We start from the raw sequence: 14,811 nt of genomic DNA, 5'->3' as shown, positions 1-14,811 counted from the left end.
TGGAGAAATTTTTGAAAGGTTACTTGGCATTGTCTATAAAAACTTAAAATAAGATAGAGGGGTGCCTGGGTGGCTCAGTGGGTTAAGACTCTGCCTTCAGCTCAGAACATGATCACAGGGTCATGGGATCGAGCCCCGCACTGGGCTCTCTGTTCGGGGGATAAGCCTGCTTCCTCCTCTCTCTCTGCCTGCCTTGCCTCTCTGCCTACTTGAGATCTCTTTCTCTCTCTGTCAAATAAATAAATAAATAAAATCTTTTAAAAATGCAGATAGAAATTTCTACTGAGAAGTAATCACACAAAAGTATAAAGTGATATACCAAGGGATATTTACTACATAACTATTTTTTAATAACTAAAAATTAAAATCATCCTAAATGTTCATCAATAAGACACTGATTGAATATATTATTATAACCACACAACGGAGAGCATTTTAAGTGAGACATATTTATGCTGTATTAACTGAAAAAGCAAGTATAAGAATAGTTGGGAGAGTAAATCTCATTATTAAATTCTATAAGTAAAAATGTGTATGCGCATATTAAAATATGCACAGAAAACAACTATAAAAATATGTATCACACTTGCAGAGGGTTTACAGGAACTCTCCTCTTTCTACTAAATATTACATTAATTTATATGAGCCCACATTTATTCCCTAAGATTACAAAGCTCATACTTAACACAGAACATTTTAACATTTTAAAATGTTTAAGTCAAAAATGTAAAAACTGAAAGCATTTTTCCATCTTCTTCCTAAACGATTTTCCTGTCTTTTAATATTTTCTAGTTACTATATGCAAAACTGATTTTTCTCCTAATACATAATAACTGTCATCCTCTCAGACTTTAAAAGGTGTTATATTCAATTTTGCAAGACTATAGGAAACAAAGGCACAATGACACAAAGTAATAATTATATTCAAAGATGTGACTTTTTTGATATTTTACCCCAAATATTTATCTTCAGAACAAAAGAATGGGAGATATATACATATAGTAAGAATGGGATATATTTTTAAACAAAATTTAAGTGGATTCTATAATGACAGATAAAACTCGTATCTTAATTTTCATTTACATATCTCATAGGTTGTACCAATAACATTTTTTCAGTAAGTATAACACTCATTCATTGAAATATTTTCCAAAGATCACCAAACTTTTTCTTCTATTAATGGCTTTAATCTTGATTTACGGCATCAGTATTTCTCCATCTAAACTCAAAACAACAATTTTGATACTAAAAAAAATTTAGATCAAATACACCTCTACTATATTAAACATTTTTACTATCTATACTTGATTTTCAAAATAAAGATGTATGCTCACCAGACTTCATACTTGCAAAAATAATTTTACTTTCCTAAAATATTTTAAAGAATTGAAAAGAATTCATCTTTACTTTACCCAGTTGCTGATGTGGGTGTCTGTCATAATTACTGTGGCAGAAATGGATTCCATCTTTCTCATCTATGATCTTCTCTGATGAAAGCCAACTAAGACGTCTCATCTTAAGTAATCTTGGAGAGCTTTCTGGAAAACTATCTCTAGTATCCAAAACCACATCTCCCGGAAGAATGGGAGGAACGACTCTCTTTAAAAAATCCATTTTAAGGTTCTTCTGCATTACTAGACCCACAAGCACATGGAAAGATGTTTGCACCAACTTCCTGATGAGAAGGTCAGTTACACTATTTGTGTCAAAGAGCAAAGAAACGTCACATGAAGTTAGGTGGTGCCAAACGCCAGCAGGTCAACCACCAGCTGTTCCAAAGCTGATTTTTAAAACATTTGCTGTTCACACTGATAACAAACCAAACAGCTCTAGCCCATGAAACCGCACTTCGTTCATACACAGCCATACACATACGTGTACAATGGGTGTTAACAGCAATATGGAGACTATAAAATGCCTACCATCCACTTGGCTTAACATTTAGACTTTGAAAATCTAAGCTGGGATAATGTTAAGACAAATTTACTCTACTCTGGGGCGTGTCTTACTTTTAAAGAAACTTACAACTGAAGTGCAAAACAGTAACTTGTATTCAAAAGATAATTCTTATCATTCTGAAAACTCACTGAGACCTCAGAAGCATCAAGTTTTATGGGAGATTAAAAGCAGTAATTGAAAACTTCATACTGTATTGAGAACCTTCCAAGGTACTTTTAAACACAAAAAGAACTCACTGAAGTCAATGGTGATTATTGATAGTAGCAATGAAAACTTTGGCGTGAATTATCAAAAAGGATTGATAATTTAAAAATACATGGGTCTAAAGAATGCAAAATTGAAGAATTTAAAGTATAAATATTTAGTTCTATAAACTCAGTAATCAAACTTACATAATTCCAAATAACTGAGCATTCTACTAAATATGTTGAAATAACAAAAGCAGCTGATCCTACCGCCTTACTGTAGTCCAGAAGCCAGACAAAATATGTCAGTGAAGTGTGCCTACATGAGACCTTGAGAACTGAAATTAGTATCTCTTTTTCTCCTTTTCTTTGCCTGCCCTCTGGTGGGGGTACAAAGTGAGCAAGAAGTAAATAAACAGAAGGATCACATAAGGTATAAACTCCCTAAGTAATCAAATTTATAACTTTGAAGGATATACATTTTAATAATAATTTTAAAAAAATCTGATTCACTCAGTGAGTGAGCACAATCTCATTCTAATACTCAACACGAAGAAAATAACTTACATTATTTTAAAAGATGAAGCATAAAAGCTTATATAGCTATCAGGAAAAATTGCAATATAAAGGGGCACCTGGCTGGCTCAGTCGGTTAAGAGTCTGTCTGCCTTGGGCTCAGGTCATGATCTCTGGGCCCTGGGATAGAGCCCCAGATGGGGCCCCCTGCCCAGAAGAGAGCCTGCTTCTCCCTCCCCCTCTGCCACTTCCCCTGCTTGCATGCTTGCTCTCTCTCTGTCTCTCTCTCTCTCTCATTCTATTGCAAATAAATAAAATCTTAAAAGAAAAATCTTTTAAAAATCTAAAAAGAAGGGCACCTGGGTAGCTCAGTGGGTTAAAGCCTCTGCCTTTGGCTCAGGTCATGGTCCCGGGGTCCTGGGATCGAGCCCCACATCGGGCTCTCTGCTCAGCAGGGAGCCTGCTTCCTCCTCTCTCTCTGCCTGCCTCTCTGCCTACTTGTGATCTCTGTCTGTCAAATAAATAAATAAAATCTTTAATAAATAAATAAATAAATAAATAAAGATAGATCTAAAAAGAAAAAAGAAAAAAAAAATCTTTAAAAAAAAAAAGAAAAATTCAGGGGCGCCTGGGTGGCTCAGTGGGTTAAAGCCTCTGCCTTCAGATCAGGTCATGATCCCAGGGTCCTGGGATCAAGCCCCGCATCGGGCTCTTTGCTCAGCAGCGGGGAGCCTGCTTCCTCCTCTCTCTCTGCCTGCCTCTCTGCCTGCTTGTGAGCTCTGTCAAATAAATAAATAAAATCTTAAAAAAAAAAAAAAAAAAGAAAAAGAAAAATTCAGAACTTCTGGTTCTAAATTGCTGAGTGTTTAATCCTTATTATTCTACCACATTGTGAAGTCAACTATTTTTTTTCATTCATTTAAAAGATATTAATTGAAGGTCCTCTACATGTAAAGCAGCAATATATTACTAAGGTTCAGGGAAAATTAAGAGGATTTATTAATGCGTATCCTGTCTCAGGGAATCTTACAGTAAAAATGAAGGATAAACAAGGAAATCAAATGAAAGACTTAAATTTCTTACCCTAAAGCAGGACCGTACTTACTAGAAAATAATGTTGACTTTCAAAAAATGCTCCTAAGAAATGGATGTTCTCTTAACCCCTGAGCATGAAAGGATAAAAACTCCTATCTCAACAGCCTATTCCCCACACACAGAAAAAAAACAACTGGTTAGAACCGTAATCGGTACGTCTGAAGAGCTGAGAAGCTACTGCTGTGTCTGCCAGGGTCTTTCCCTCTACTTCTCAACAGATAGGATCACATATTCTTTCCAACTTCGGTTTGCGGTTCTCTTGGAGTCCCGTTATAGGTCTCCCTTATCTTATGGAGCCCAGAAACAGTGGTTTATAACACAGGCTGATAATGGAGGGCAAGTTCCCTTCTTTGTTCATGATATACAAAATAACCGCCTGTGTCTCTACGAACCCCACTTTCTCAACTGCACTTTAAACCAGCGAAGGAAAAGGCAAGGATTAGGTGTTACGAAGAAGTCACAAGATTTTTCTCAGATTTCTCATTCCACAGATGTTTGCTGAGCGCCTTCTACAATGGCCTGTGCAACATACAAGGGCACTGAAAATATGTCTCTGCTCCCAAGGAGCTTACTATTTATTTAGGAAGGGAAAGAAACTCTCACAACTACAGTTCTTCCTGTGGGCTTGGCCAAGGCTTTGTTAAGCGGGCATTGTGGTTTGATTTCCTCTGCCTAATCTGCTTCCTCACCTCCCCTGTTGGCAGGTGTTGATCCCTAACGAACATCCTGGAAGCCAGACTTTTTCAGCGTCAGCTTTGGAAGGACCCACCCTGAGACATACAGCAAGGGGAAAGCGTAGCATTCCAGGGACATTCCAGTGACAAGACTGTGCCCATCACTAGCTAAATCTATGCGGAAAGGCCATGAAGTCTTGCTGCTTGTTGATATTTCTAAGCTCTTTGGTTGATGATCACAGCTTCCAACTGCTGGTACAGGAGTCAGGTTTAAAAAATTATACTAGAAGTCAGTCACTCACATCCAGCACTTAAAAATCTTTTTAGACTGCAGAGTCATTATTTAGTCTTTAGAATATTTATTATCGTCTTACCGGAGAACTCAAGACAGTAATTTTTCGGTGGTAACTTGAATCATCTAATCCTGACTGTGGTGGGACTCTTGAGCAGTAGTTCTGAGAGTTAAGCATTTAGATGTTAATCATCCAAGATTCAAATAAATGGCTTCAGCTCTAAAGGGAAACAAGATATAAGATTTACACATAAGATACATTTCTAAGTACATTTGTGGTGCTTATACCCGTCTTTAATTCTGAACAGATGATAAGGCAGAGTCACTTAGTGCTGTCCGTTATCTTCAATACTGTTGCACTATATTTTTTCTAAATCTGTTATTATGAAAAAACTCAAACCAATGCAAAATTACTGAGAATAGTATAATGACCCCCACCCTTATGAACTCCTAGCAAACCATATTTAATTGATATCTCCACCTACCCCTTAACCCCTTAGCCCACCACTCTGGATTATCCTGAAGCAAATTCCTGACATCGTACCACTTCATCTGTAGATAATTCTATATGCCATCTCTTTAAGGTAGAAATTTACTTTTTAAACATAAGCCAATTATGATAATATCTATAATTATCTAATAATAATTTATAACATAAAATACCAATCAGTGCTCAAATTTCCCCAATTGTATCAGAGTATTTTTTTTAAGTTTGTTCTAATCCAGATCTAAACAAAATCCATATAGGCAATTGTTACTGGGTCTCTTAAATCCGTTTTAATCTACAGTTTCCCCCCTTCCTTTCTTTTCTTCACAGGACAAGTAATACTTTTACTAGACAATGCTTGAACTAACATGTCAATACCTTCATTATACAATAGTACATTTAATACATTTTTATTTTACTCATGAAAATAAACAGATTTGCAAAGTAGTTGATATACCCATGAGGCCTAGTATTTACTTCATTTACAGAAAAGTTATGGGATACATATTTTTTGAAGTCCTATTATATTAACTGATGGAGTTATGGGTTATAAATTATTATACCACATCTAAAACAACTGGATGGTTACTAAGAATAAAACCAATGAATACAGAGAGTTATCCTTTTACTATACATAAGAACTCAGGTAATTGTACATATTCCGTGTTTTTAATACCATTGAAAGTCTTGGCATTTTTCAATAGCTAAATAGGCCACATTTTAAAACTGGCATTGAATATTCAAATTAACTTCATTTGAAATCATAACTGGTTTTTTACTACTTTTTTTCTGTCTAATGAATTTAATCTCCAAGCCAAGAGAAAGGACTAACTACTCTCTGAAATACTAATTTTGAACTTAACCTTAATTTAAAATTCCCTTAGCCAAGTTAGAAAAATATGATATTCTATTTGCTGACAGGCATAACTGATTAAATCATGATTAAAACCAAACCTTCGAAGCCAAAGAACTTATAAATATGAATATTTTGACTGCCCCACCAAGTATTTCTGAATCTGTAAACAAAACGATATCCACAATTCTACCATAATTCTTGATACTGTTTTATCATCTTAGGTCATGGAATCATTTCTCCCTCAAAGCAAATAAAGCTTATATGACAAACAGCCCATCTTTCCTGTCTATATTGGGTAGTACAGTAACAGGATAGTCTGTATTTAATTAAATTTAAACTTTTACTTCCTCTTCTAGGACAAATCACAAAACCAGTTACTCCTAGAGTACAAAGCAGTTTTAGGAATACTATAACTTCAAAGAGAACCGATTTGTACCAGGATGCCCAGGTCTCTCATTGTGCTTCTGTTTTGAATTTCTTGCTCAGACACAGCAAAAGCTAATGCCATGCTTTTTATAAAAATGTGTTTTCTCTTCTTGTAACCACATTGTCACAGCACTGTGTCACTTCAAGACTTCCCAATGTCTGTCTAGAATTTTCAATGACTCCTTAACAGATACAAAACCTTCCTATTTCCAACTTCCACTTTTGATAAAATAAACACAGGTCTTTGGTTACCTTGGGAAATAGTTGGTTTATACCTCTCTGGCCTTCATTATGGGTTATAGTCATTTTTAGCAGGTTTGGGTTTTATTGTTTTCCTTTTGGTTTGGGGTTTCTTTCTGCATGTCATTTGTCTTCTCCATCTTGTGTCCATATATATTCACTTAACATGGGACTCATTTTAACCCTCCTTTCACTTGATTAATTTGGAGAATATTTTATCTACAAAAAGAGTCATTTTTATTACTACTTTGATAATACTACTTTTGACATGGTTAAGGTGAAATAGGTTATAACTAAGGTCCTAGTGTACATGTAATCAATGCTATAGTTTCTTATTTTAAGAAAGAAGTCATATAAACAAGAGTGACCTACAGAGGTCAGTTGGTATTGGGCAACACTGAAGAAACTGTAAATAGTCAAACAGCACAAGCTTTGAGGAGCAAGGCTTTAAACCTGCAGCAAGAAAAATGGTCTAGAAGCTTCCATGTGCAGTAAATAAAGAGAACAGTGGCCCAGCTCTGGTGCTTGGGAGGATCTCAGGTCAAATGAAGACCTCCAAGGATAGCCTTGTTTCACTTCAGTCCAAAAGTAAAAGAGAAAGTTGAATGGGTGTTCAGATAGCACGTTAACCTCATTTTCCCTTCTGAACAGGATTACTAGAATTATAAAGAACAGAAATCTACAGATTTAATGTATCTTAATTGTAGGAAGACACTTGAAGCACAGGTCTACGATATACAATGATACAGAAAATAATCTCAGGCAAACACAGCAAAAATTAAGAGTAAATGAATCTCAGGGATGTTCATTATAATATTCTTAATGCTTGTCTATATACTTCATAACTTCAAAAGGAGAACAAGGCAGTTATGATGTCTGGCACAAAGTAGAAAGAAAAGAAAAGAAAAACTTAATTATTACATAATTGATGAGAAGGCTGCTTCATAAAGCAATGGAAATCCCTGCTTACTGTGTTTTTAAGGAAAAAGCTGTTAGAAAATGCCATAGAAATGGTTATCCCACTGGGTAAAATGATTAACTTCAAGGATTCCAACTCAAACTCTGAATTTGGCTTCTAAATGTATTTGATACTTACACGGTTGACCTTGAACAACATGGGGTTAGGAGTGCTGACTTACGCACAGTCAAAAATCTGCTTAGACTTTGACTCCCCAAACACTAAACTGCTAAGAGTCAACCATTGACAGGAAGCTTTATCAATAACAAACAGTTGCTTAACACATATTTTGTAGGTTGTATGTGCTATATACTATATTCTTACAATAAGGAGAAAAATGTTCAGAAAATCGTAAGAAAAAAGACATACTGCATTTATTCACAAAAATCCAACTCTACGTAGACTGGCACACTTGCAAACCCGTGATGTTCAAGGGTCAGCTGTGCTTGAAGACTAAAATATGTAGGGACTAGAAATTCATTATATTTCAACTAAAGAAAGAAACCAGATTGCAAAATATGTAATCTATGAGGGCAAATTCCTGCCCTTCTATTAAAATTATTCTGGGAATCTCACAAGGCCTGTTAAAATGATGCAAAAGACCAAAATGATTCAAATGTTCTGACAGCCTTTTAGAATAAGGATGTGATCGTTTTCAAATAAATTTAGAATAATCACAGCTCCTATTCACAGTAGCAAAATAATTTGGAAAAATATAAAATCCAGTAATTTTTTTAATCTGCCAAAAATTTTATAAAGTATGAGAAATCTATTCACATAAAATCAAGTGCAGGCAGCAAACAATTATTCAAATATTTTTTATGTCTGACTGGTAAAAATCATTAACATAAAAAAAGTACCATCATCCCTTTAATTAACAAAGAAAACTGATGATTCACAAAATCTTCAGCTTCCATCACAGTTCAATTTTTAGAAATTCACTTTTTCTCTAATTTTAGAAATGCTATCGTTTTTACGATTTTTAAAGTGGGCTTGCACCTTTACCCTTCTGTCATTCTTTTTAACCTTCTCCCAAATTTCAATTTTAAGGAGTACAGAAACTTATTACACTAAGGTAATCACAGATTATGCTATATTACCTGCTAAAAATGCTGTATAATGGTACTGAGCTAAAATAGGGTTTCACTGAAAAAAAAAAAAATCTAAATTTCTTGCTGATAAAGCAACGTTCTCTGTAGGTAAATTTATCAACATTTTGTTGATTTTACATTTTTACCCAGAATAGCAGTTGTTATCATACTACTTGATCTAATGAAAACAAGTGGCAAAATTTTCCATTCAAAAATTTAAGGGGAAGTTTTGTACAAAGGTTTCATTCATTGAATCAAACGAAAACAGCACCAGAGCACTAGCACTACATTTTCTAATATACAGATGAATATGTATGCTTTAGAATAATTTTCCTATTACATTTCCATTCTGGCATGGAAAAAGAAGAGGAATTCAATCCCAAAAGTATCATACCAATGTTCTGCCTACTCATCTAGATTTAAACACCAAGAGAAAAATTTTATTTTTCATTTTTTTTTAAAGATTTTATGTATTTATTTGACAGACAGAGATCACAAGTAGGCAGAGAGGCAGGCTGAGAAAGAGGAAGGGAAGCAGGCTCCCCGCCGAGCAGAGAGCCCGATGCGGGGCTCGATCCCAGGAGACTGGGATCATGACCTGAGCCGAAGGCAGAGGCCTTAACCCACTCAGCCACCCAGGCGCCCCTATTTTTCATATTTTTTAAAAAGATTTTATCTATTTATTTGACAGAGAAAGAGTACAAGCACAGGGAGCAGCAGGCGGAGGGAGAGAGAAGCAAGTTCCCCGCAGAGCAGGGAGAGCCGACACAGGGCTCGATCCCAGGATCCTGGAATCATGACCTGACCCAAAGGCAGACTCTTAACCAACTGAGCCACCCAGGCATACCCAAGAGAAAAATTTTAAATAAATGTAGAAGCAGACCATTAAGACATCAACCTCACTAAATCTGGAATGTATTCCATCCAACCTCTAACTTCTATAAATTTATCACTATCCATGCCATATATAAATGTACAGAAATCATACATTCAACAAAGACTTATTAAGCAGACCTACATGCCAGGAACCAGGGACAGAGAAGTGAATGAAACAGACAAAAATCCCTGACCTCATGAGGCACACCCTCCAACAGAAGCTTGAGTTTTTGGGAGTCTTTCATTTGAGAATCTGAAAAAACTGCTGAAGGTCTCCAAAATGCACATATATACCTAATTTTGCAGTGTATGAACCTTTCTAATCCAATCATTAATCATGGGTTAAGAACCCCTGATAAAAATCCTCCTTGTGTTTATTTTCTAGCTCTGCTGTTTATAGCAGTTTCATAATTTTACTGTTCGTAGTTAAAAAAAATAACACTTTTTCTCCATTAAAATACTTATAGCCTTCAAATTTAATGTAATGTTTTCTATTTATTCCAATCGTACCTCTTACAAATTTCTAGGCTGTCAGATTACCTTTTATCAATATTGGTCTCTCTAGAAAACTCGATCCTAATGTCTTTGGTAGCTTCACAGGAAAATTTTCTGATTTCATTAATATTCTCTGGACCCCCTTGAGTTAAAATCCCCTTCCCACTACCCGAATCTCCTGTTAAGTCTTTGAAGCAAGGTCACCTACAGAATCTCTAGAAGAAATATGCTCAAGAGAAACCATAATAAAACCTTAAATCGTTTAACAGAAACTATCAACTAATTAACCAAAAATTTTCTGTTTTTGCTTGTCACAAGAAGAGTGCCTCCTTAGAAAATAACAAAAAGTGGGGAAAGGTCTTTTTTATTTAAAAATGCAACATCTAAAATACTTTCTGGGGTCACTACAGTCTCTAATCAAGGTGCTGTATTTTTTTTTTAAAGATTTATTTTTATTTATTGGACAGACAGAAATCACAAGTAGGCAGAGGCAGGCAGAGAGAGAGGAGGAAGCAGGCTCCCCGCTGAGCAGAGAGCCCGACGTGGGGCTCAATCTCAGGACCCTCAGATCACGACCTGAGCCGAAGGCAGAGGCATTTAACCCACTGAGCCACCCAGGTACCCCAAGGTGCTGTATGTTTTATATGTATAATTTTAAAAATTATACAATGGAAGTCACACCCTGAGGTCCATCAGGTAAAACATCAAAGAAACTGCATGCAAATATGATATGAATATTTTGTACATTTTTATAAAACAATTTCCAATAAAAAGGTTGCTGGGCTAATTCAAGTTTTAAGTTTTTCAGAAAAATGAAAAAGCAAATGGTCACAAGGTCATAAAAGTAAATGACCGCCATATAAACTCCCAAAGTTTGTCTCTTCTCTTTTCCTGTTTACGGTCTCCAGCAGGCTTAGAGAAGCCTGACTTTTTATAGGAGCAACTATGAAAGCACAAATTCCCCTTGATGTTTAGATGATCTATTTCTCCCAAATTTATAGCCCCCAAACAACTTAAGTCTAAGGAGGAATGATCATTTGTCATCTGCAATCTGATGATTTGTATCAAAAGCTTTTAAAATGTTTTATATTCTTTGATCCAATAATTCTACTTATAAGACCTTTTTTCTACGAAGATAATCAGAAGTACACATATAGGGGCGCCTGGGTGGCTCAGTGGGTTAAAGCCTCTGCCTTCGGCTCGGGTTGTGATCCCAGAGCCCACATCTGGCTCTCTGCTCAACAGGGAGCCTGCTTCCTCCTCTGTCTCTGCCTGCCTCTCTGCCTACTTGTGATCTCTGTCGGTCAAATAAATAAATAAATAAATAAATCTTTGAGGGGAAAAAAAAAAAAAAAGAAGTACACATACAGATTTATTCGCAAAGATGTTCACTGTACCATTATTCCTATGAGCAGAAAGTTATAGAAGAGGCACAGAACAAACACAAACCATGGTATATTCAGGAAATAAAGTGTTATCTGTCAATTAAAGAAGACTTTTTACTAATATACCACAATAGTCAACATATATCTTAAGGTAAAAAGAGAGTAACCAAACAGTACTTAGAGTATCTTTCCAAATGTTTGGGAGTTAAAACTACATTTAGATGCAAAGAATATGGGAGCCTGGTTGGCTCAGTAGGAAGGCTGTGAGACTCTTAATCGCAGGGTCATGAGTTAAAGCCCCATGGTGGGTGTAGAGATTACTACAAAAAATAAACTGGGAAAAAAAAGCAAACAATATAAACATAGAAAGATAGAATTAAATTGTCAAGGCACTGAATCTCTGTGTCCCCATTGCCTCACCTACAAAATAAGGATAATAAAACCTCTCACAGCTATTATGAGAATTAAGTATAAAAGATGAAAAATGTTTAGTGACTGACACACAGTAAGTACTGAATAAATGTTTATTATTTATTAATTTATATCACATATTCTGACAGCCTGATATGTAACACTTCCAAAAAAATGTAATGAAGAAATAAAAATCAGTCATAAATCTAACACCTAGAGAGAGCTGCTACTAATTCATGTTAATATCTGGGTTCATTTCTTTCAGGTCTTCCGATATGGACTAGATGTTTTATAAAACTGGTGTCATACTGTATCATTTCTAGCAATTACAAAATATTTTATAAATACATTATGTGCATTTAATCATTTCATTATTATTGAGTGAGGTTCAACTCTTCACTGTTACAAATAATATTGCAGTAAATATCTTCATTGGCAGTCTTTGCATACATCTTTTTTTTTTTTAAGATTTTTATTTATTTATTTGACAGACAAAAATCACAAGTAGGCAGAGAGGCAGACACAGAGAGAGGAGGAAACAGGCTCCCTGCTGAGCAGAGAGCCCGATGCGGGGCTCGATCCCAGGACCCTGGGATCATGACCTGAGCTGAAGGAAGAGGCTTTAACCCACTGATCCACCCAGGCGCCCCTGTATACATCTTTTAAATTCCCTCCAGAAAGAATCTAGGACCAAAATTTCTATCTCAAGCTGTGTGAAAGGCACTTGGCTTCTTTCCTCTGCTGACCTGTATGGAATGCAGACACACACTAGGTGTTCAAAAATGCTGACTTCTCCTTTTTCTCCAGGGGCAGTTAGAAGATATTCATTTGCTTTCTCGCTGTAACTTTTCTATTGTGTTTTGGCACAAATGCTTATCAAGTATTTCACTTTTTTTCATTTAGCCCATTTAAAGGAGCTCACATTTCCTTGGTATCGCTCTAATATCCCCCAACACAATCTGAGCACTCAGAACTTCAGTACCTTCCCCAAAAGGTGAAGATTCTAGAAATGAAGTCCTGGTCTCTTGGCAACACATCCTGAAATATTTATGGATGATGTTTCATGGCCAGGAGACTGCATCAAGGTACCTGGGAACTGGAGAAAGGGAGGGGGTAAAGGTAACAAAAAGTTGATAAATGTTGAAGCTGGGGATGGTCACATGTTAAAAAAATCACATTTTTTAATTACCTTTGGTGGGAGACATTGTTTTTAAATCTTTAAAAGATATAATTATTAAAATCTATAAAACAATGGTAAGTTTTAGCTTGTACCGTAACTCTTACAGAGTAATTCAATGATCATAAAAAAAAAAAAAAAAGCAAGACCAAACATATTTAGGCCAAATTCAAAAGCGAAGTAAACAACCACAGTATTTAGAACCTCTCAATTATACTTGCCAGTAATTCCCACAGATTAAAAACATACTACAATGCCTTTTTCCAAACCATGGCTTCAGCATACCATGCTGATTCTCCAAAACAATATTAGTATTTATATTGTGCATTACAAGAATACAATTATGCCTCTGTATGTGCCCACATGAATATCTGATAAGCAGTTTTATTATGTACTAGTATTAAATAATCCAAATTCTCTTGGTGCTTAAATCACATCTTGGTACCAAGTTAGGCACATTGTAAACAACACTTACAGATTAACAGATCCACCGACGTGTTTTTTGTACCCAGAGGCAGTGTGATGAAAAAACAAAACAAAAACAAAAAACAAACAAACAAACAAAAACCTCACTGCATGACTTTTATTCAGATGAACTGTGGTAAAATATCACCTGTGTATATTTCTACCTGGTATATTTCTACTTATGTGGAAAAGTTTACCTTGATGTCAGGTCATGATAGCAAGAGAGCATTGCAAAAAGAAGTCGTCATATATCTAGGGGGAAGTATCAATGGATGCTCCCCAGGTTTAAAACAAAGGTGAAATGGACAGATTAGAGAGATGTTTCTGAACTCTCCTCTGCTGTAAAAAAAAATTAAAAAAAAAAAAACTGTATATAAATGTACTTATAATACATTTTATATAACCCAGAATATATATATATGTGTATGTTAGGTATACATATACACACCCACATGATACGCTTGAAATAATAATCCGCAATACATTTTGATAAGTCTCCAATCTATTTTTAAAAGTGTTACATTCTAGTCACTACCCACTAAAACAATTTCTTGAGTATATAGTTTTAAATCCCTAGACTTAAAAAAAAAAATAGCCTACAATTCCTCCTGCTTACTAACAAAGGAGATGGAAGAGATACTTGAAAAGCCACACATTTCACACCAGCCAATCATCTGCCTGCTTGAACTCTCTCCCCTGCACAGAAAATGACATTATTACATGTCTGGGAGGATGGGGAGGTAGGGGACAGAAAACAATGAAGTGGGTTGGAATCAGAAGACTGCTGCTTACACACACACACACACACACACACACAACACACACCCATCCAAGAGAAGATAATCTCTTACATTTATTCCTGTTCTAAAATTCTGTGGTTCTAAGAATTGGCTCTGACAGTATGAGCCCCTAAAGAGTAAGAAGTTAATTGTTGCATTTCCCACAGTGCCTAGCAAAATGGCTTTCATAAAAATAATAAAGCACTAAATAAAAATTAAGTTTGACTATTAATATGCAAACTAAGCATATTTTATTTATACAACTAAGCATATTTTTATATATTAGTTATTATTATATATTTACATATAAATGTAAAGGTTTCATCAAACTTTTGTTGTCTACACACTATTAAATGTAAAAAAAAATCAATGCTATTGTGTATTATTTGAAAACTCACAAGCATAAAAATGTAAAATATATTATGTGTATGTCTACATATGTAT

At 35.3% G+C, this 14,811-nt stretch overlaps 1 protein-coding gene across 4 annotated transcripts in view; it reads right to left on the bottom strand.

The window, feature by feature from the left end:
• FRYL (FRY like transcription coactivator) overlaps positions 1 to 14,811 on the bottom strand; it is a 260,625-nt gene that overhangs the window by 185,723 nt on the left and 60,091 nt on the right. For 2 of the 4 annotated variants that reach the window (XM_032852083.1, XM_032852103.1), the window contains one exon: positions 4,804 to 4,941. The exons of 1 other annotated variant lie outside the window; for it this stretch is intronic. The gene's annotated coding sequence lies outside the window, so the exon portion shown is untranslated. Of the gene's footprint in view, positions 1 to 4,803; positions 4,942 to 5,226; positions 5,231 to 14,811 lie in introns of all 4 variants that reach the window. One more of the 4 variants, XM_032852093.1, reaches the window with a different exon arrangement.

This window comes from Lontra canadensis, unplaced genomic scaffold (assembly GCF_010015895.1).
Source record: "Lontra canadensis isolate GAN:19392208 unplaced genomic scaffold, GSC_riverotter_1.0 scaffold1, whole genome shotgun sequence".
NCBI lineage: Eukaryota > Metazoa > Chordata > Mammalia > Carnivora > Mustelidae > Lontra > Lontra canadensis.
Note: the sequence above shows the minus strand (reverse complement) of the source record. Positions and strands in the feature narration are given on the sequence as shown.